At 49.5% G+C, this 6000-nt stretch overlaps 1 long non-coding RNA gene across 1 annotated transcript; it reads left to right on the top strand.

Annotated features, from left to right (window-relative positions):
* The first annotated feature begins 4972 nt into the window (after positions 1–4972).
* On the top strand, positions 4973–5877 carry LOC145818239 (uncharacterized). The gene is made up of 3 exons (XR_014359674.1): positions 4973–5175; positions 5428–5589; positions 5676–5877. It is a non-coding gene; the product is annotated as an uncharacterized LOC145818239 (long non-coding RNA).
* Positions 5878–6000: the final 123 nt, after the last annotated feature.

The raw sequence follows: 6000 nt of genomic DNA, 5'->3' as shown, positions 1-6000 counted from the left end.
AAATGAGAGGAAAAGAGAGATAGGTGAGTGTATCTAACCCTAACCCTAGGAAAAACCAGAGCTCTCCTCTGTCTTCTCTCCTCAAAAATGTCTAAAGGCTCTCTCCTTTGCCTTAGAGAGAGCTTCTCTCTATATGCCTCTTGTAAAGCTTACAAGACAAGCTTTGCAAGAGAGAGATCCCTCCATACACGTGTTTGGAGGGGAGCAAAAGCTATACAGCTGTCCAAAAATATCTGCAAAAGCAGATGAACAGCAATCGGCCGGCAAAAAATGCCATCTTGGCCAAACAAAGTGCCGACCGGCACAAAATAGTGCTGACCGGCAACAAAGAGTGCCGGCCGGCAAACTATATTGCCGGTGGCAGCAAAAACCAGCCAGTGGCATCTAGCCACTGCCGGTGATGGGTGGGGATGGTCTACAAGCCCCACCCTGCCCTTCCAAGGCAGGATGCAAGTGTTTGGTGCAAAACCAGACACTAAACGGTCGAGTTCGTAGATCCTGAGGCAAGGCACGCGAGCCGAGGCCTCCGGGAACTCCAAACAAACACAAACAAGGATAATCACCGAGTGTTCAAACGGTGACGTCCAAGTCTTGAGGACGGTCAAAAATGGGGTGTCTACAGTTGCCCGTCTTTGACAGAACTCGAAAGTCATAACAATGACGGGAGTGAATGTCAAAGCCCAGAGACGACCCATTTTTGACAAGGCCGAAGACTCAGACAAACATACAAGACAAATAAGGTATGCGCCCGGAGGCAGGGGCAAAATGCAAGACAATGCACGGAGCCGAGCATAACTTATGATCATGCAAAGAAAGCTGTAATGAAGCAAACATGCGACAATTTTAAGCTAGCATACAAAACTACACTACAATGCAGAAAGGATGTAAGAGAATGATGGAATTCTCAATACGTCTCACTCGGGAGATACAATACCTGTGCGGCTCGTCTGGTTGCACCAGCTTCAAATGAACCGTACATACAATATCGTGCCTGAAAAGAAAACAAACTTAACAGGTACAATATGGTTAGCAACATGTATGACAATGCAAAATGAATGCAAAACGATATGCAGTATATACAAAACAATGTATAAACAATGCAAATAAACATGCAATGTAATTGAAACAATGCAAGCTACATGCAAAGCATTTGAATCGTGATCCAATCACGAACGGTTCGAAACCACATCTATGTCAAATAGATTGATGGAGATAACAAGTCTGTCTACCATAGAACGGTCAACTGAACTATGAGTATTGTAGACAGACGCAAGAACAAGTATTTGGTGGAATTGACATAAGTGGGGAGACATCCCGCTGGAGAAAGGACTACGATCCTAATGCCGGATGCAAAAATTACACTACAATGTAATGGATAGATATGGCACGCAGGCCAAACCAAATCTTGCCTAGGAAAGGCATGCATACATACAAGCCATGTGTAACACAGAAAAGGTGCCGCAACCCTCAACCAACATATCAACGTGGAATCGGCGCGATACACATACAGAACTGTGTTTTAACATGAAAAGTAAGGGCACATACCGGACCAAGCTCAACCTGGAAAGGCGCAAGCCATAGGCGGAATGTGATGCAATGAATGCATGCAATCTACAATGCAATATCTACAAATATGCAATGGAATGGATATGGATACAAAGGATATGGCATGCAAGCCAAACCAAATCTTTCCTAGGAAAGGCATGCACACGTACGAGCCATGTGTAACACAGAAAAGGTGCCGCAACCCTCAACCAACATATCAACGTGGAATCGGCGCGATACACATGCAGAACTGTGTTTTAACATGAAATGTAAGGACACATACCAGACCAAGCTCAACCTGGAAAGGCGCAAGCCATAGGCGGAAGGTGATGCAATGAATGCATGCAAACTACAATGCAAATGCAAATATGACAATGCACTATGATGCAATGACTATGATTGCAACTTTCCCTATCTTACCAACAGGGTGATATACTAGGTTGGTTCAGTATCCAGAACTGAGGCGTAGACATGCCGTCTCAACCTATGGGGCTTCCATACAGATTTGAAGCCGAGGGTAAACCTCTAGGTATTTAAACCAGACTTTAGTCTCGGAACTCCCGAACCTTTGCGTTCTAGGCATAAGCCGTTCGAACTCTAGTTTCCACCGTCCCAGTTGGTCTTCTAGGAACTCATCGCAAGCACAGACTGGTGGCTTTACCAGACCACCGAAAAGTCGTTCGGGCACGACAAACACCGAAGGAATTGCACCTTCAGAGGATTTAAGGTCTCTTAGACCGGGATGCAAAATGTATGCATGACAATGCATGTTTTTTTTGTTTGTTTTTGAAATGCAAATGATGCATGAAATGCATGTTGCATGGAATGCGCGACAACACGCGGCTTAAGATATGTACAAAGCAATAGTGTGCACACCAATGCAATAAAGGTCTTGCACCTTCCAAGGATTTAAGGTCTCCTAGACCGTACGTGTTTAAGGTCTCGCCAGACCATGCGTGTTTAAGGTCTCGCCAGACCACGGGGGTATTTACAAGACGCGTGACAATGCGCTGAAGGTTTCGCACCTCCAAAGGATTTAAGGTCTCCTAGACCGTGCGTGTTTAAGGTCTCGCCAGACCATGTGTTGCACGATGGTATGATGCGCAAGACAGCGCTATGCGCGAGTGCACAGGACAGTGCGATGGAATGCATGCAAAATGCAATGAGATGCGCAAAACAGCGCGAACAATTTTGAAATGCACAAAACAGTGCAATGCGCAGAACAGCGCGAACAATACAATGCACAAAACAGTGCGATGCGCAGAACAGCGCGAACAATACAATGCACAAAATAGTGCGATGCGCAAAACAGCGCGAACAATTTTGAAATGCACAAAACAGTGCAATGCGCAGAACAGCGCGAACAATACAATGCACAAAACAGTGCGATGAAAAAGTGTGACGTGCATGTCACACGGAGTGTAAATGGGCTTAAATGCGCAACAATGCACGTATTCCGGAATGCATGACAATGCATGGAATGGAAATGCAATGATGCATGAGAAATGTGCACGACAATGCAAAGGGGTGCGTGTTGCAACGCATGTAACACGTGCATAACAATGCAAATGTGCGGCGCACAACAGTGCGATGTAATGCACCGAAGTAGTGTGATGAACTTTTGCAACACACATGGGGCAACTTTTGAATTCAAAAGGATACAAAAAGGATACACCTTGCATGAATTCGAGTGCCACGCACTGGAGACACGGCCTGCGGTCAAAACGGAGGTCGGTTGAGCGTCGGAGATGCACTTTCTTGCACTTTCTTGAGCTATGAAGACCACAAACTTCTCAAATGGCGTAAACAAGGCTGTGGGAACCCCACCGGCCGAAAGATGAGGCCACCGGCTGGCCATCGGCACAAAAACAATTCCATCGGCACAAAAAAGTGTCGACCGGCAAACAGTTGCTGGTGCGGGGCAGTTTTGTCTTTTCACCTTGGGTGTTATAAAATAGGGCTTCAAGCCCTATTCCTTCACTTCTCCACCGCCGAAATCCCTTCCTTTCTCTCTCATTTTTCGCCCGTTTCTTCGCGTTCTACGCCCGTTTCGTCGTCGGATTCGCGATCCTCTTCGCGTTTTGGACATTTTCCACCGATCACATTCTCGTTTCGGTGCCTCGTTCGGCGTTCTCGCCTTCTCGGGGTTTGTTCCCCTCACTTTCCTCTTCATTTCCGTGCCTCTTTCACATTCCGGCCTTCCCGGCCATTTTCGACCTTCTCGGGAGTTGACTTTCCAGTTGACTCTTCGTATTCCGACCCGGTTTTCCTTTTTCGGGCCATTTTCACACCATTCTCTACATGGCGGACGACATTCCACGTGGCGGGACTCCCTCGGACCACGAGATGGATCCCGGGGTCGAGCTCTTACCACTGAGCGAGCGCCCGTTCGACCCGGCGACCTACCGGCCGGCGATCCACGTTCTGCCCCCAGACGGCCTTCGTCAGTTCCGGAGCTTTGAGAGGTACGCGGCGCCTGAGCTACTACTACGCGAGCCTACCTCCCATCTGTCATTCGGCACTTCCGAGGTAACTCCCTTCTTTCTGCTTTACTTTTCGCAATGTAGGATACAAAACTGCCATAGTTAGTTGTACTCTTTAACTGCTGAAATCTGATATGCCGTAGACCGTAGTTGACTGTAAACATACATACAACTGATATCTGCTTGAGACTGACACATGCACACACACTGCACTAGCCCTGAATCACCCAAACACACTGCGCACACTGTATTCTACTGCACACACACTGGTACCCAGTATTCGTCTGAATCTGTTAGATTTGCACACACGCTACATCTGTTATGAAACACCCAAACACGCTGACACATCACACGTATTTCACTGTAAGCACACCGGCACCCGGTATTTGCCTAAATCTGACAAACTTGCATACATGCTATATCTGTCCTTTCAAAACTGCATTTTGAATGTTGTCTTGCAATTGTCATTTTCTGTTTGCAGGACGGTTCCCATACCATTCGCGGGTATGGGAATACTGGTGTACGGGAGTGGTATGGTGAGCTCCCTGATGCGGTCCAGCGCATCGTGGACCGGGCGAGCTTCGGCACCTTCTGCCGAGGGCTCTCCAGGTTGTCCACATGCAGGCCTCTTCTTGCCGCTCTGGCGGAGAGATGGTGGGACACCACCGATTCTTTCCACTTCTCTGCTGCAGGGGACATGACGATGACCCCTTATGACTTCTCGATGCTCACAGGCATCGGGGTAGGGGGTGATCCGATCCCCTTCGACACCGACATGGATGAGTGGACCGCCGCTCAGGTCCATCTACTGGGGGAGGCGCCACCGCTAGCTCGTCCAGGCTTCGTCCGATATTCCTGGTTCGAGGCATAGTTCAGGGTCCAGCCCGCATTGGGGGAGGAGGTGCAGATGACCGAGGAGGACGTGGAGAGGTATGCTCGCAGCTTCCTCATGTTCTTGTTCGGGACTACTATCTTCGCCGACCGGGCGAACACCGTGCCTCTCTGCCTTCTCAGCGCACTGGTGGACGTCCGAGACATCTTGCACTACGACTGGGGCGGCGCTGCTCTGGCCACCCTGTACGGCTATATGAGCTCGGCTTCTCGCGGCAGCGGCCAGCTGCTCGGAGGTTACTGGCGGGCTTGGGAGGTACATTTCTTCTCCGCTTTTCATTTCTGTCTGATATTCTCTGCACTCTGTACACTGCGCACACTGCGGTCTGCTTTACACTCACTGTATACTGTACACACGGCACACACATACATTCTGTTTCACACTGACTGTACGCTGCTCACACTATGCACTGCACACAATACACTGCACAACACACGGCTCTGCTATTTCCGCTTTATTCTGTATATTCTGCTTTACCCGATAGTCATACTGACATCTGTTTTGCAGTTGTGGGTTTACGCCTACTTTCCTAGGCTTGCACCTGTACCAGTTGCGGAGCCTCCTCCGGCTGTCCCGTTCTAGATTCGCTTTGACGGGAGATGCACCCGGCGACCACGGGAGACATTCGGCTTCTTCCGCCGATATTTCGACACCATCACTCCGGCCGAGGTATGCTTTACTTTCAGTTCGTTTAGCTTCGCTTTCCCACTGCATGTTTCAATAAAAGTAGATAACAAACTGTCTGTTACTTTCAGATCACATGGCGGCCATGGGCTTCCTTGCCATCGGCGATGCGGGGTCGGTTCCCTGGTGCTGAGGAGACCTCGCGTTTCCGGATCTTGCTAGAGGGCCCGGTCTGTCGGGCTTGGTACCTGGGGGAGCGTTTTCTACGCCAGACCCGCGGGTTACCTGAGCAGATAGTCCCGGCTCACCCTCCTGCAGAGATGAGGGAGACTGAGGGGCTGACCCCTGAGCAGCTGGATGGTTACTCCATCGGCTGGGAGGAGGCCGGCTTCCGAGGCACCGGCGACTATCAGGAGTACGTGCGGACGTACCTGATGCGACCTTTGAGCGGCCGTC

The sequence above is a fragment of the Camellia sinensis genome, unplaced genomic scaffold (assembly GCF_055761805.1).
Source record: "Camellia sinensis isolate YWXY unplaced genomic scaffold, ASM5576180v1 Unanchor6, whole genome shotgun sequence".
Taxonomy (NCBI): Eukaryota; Viridiplantae; Streptophyta; class Magnoliopsida; order Ericales; family Theaceae; genus Camellia; species Camellia sinensis.
This window is presented reverse-complemented; position numbering and strand designations above follow the sequence as displayed.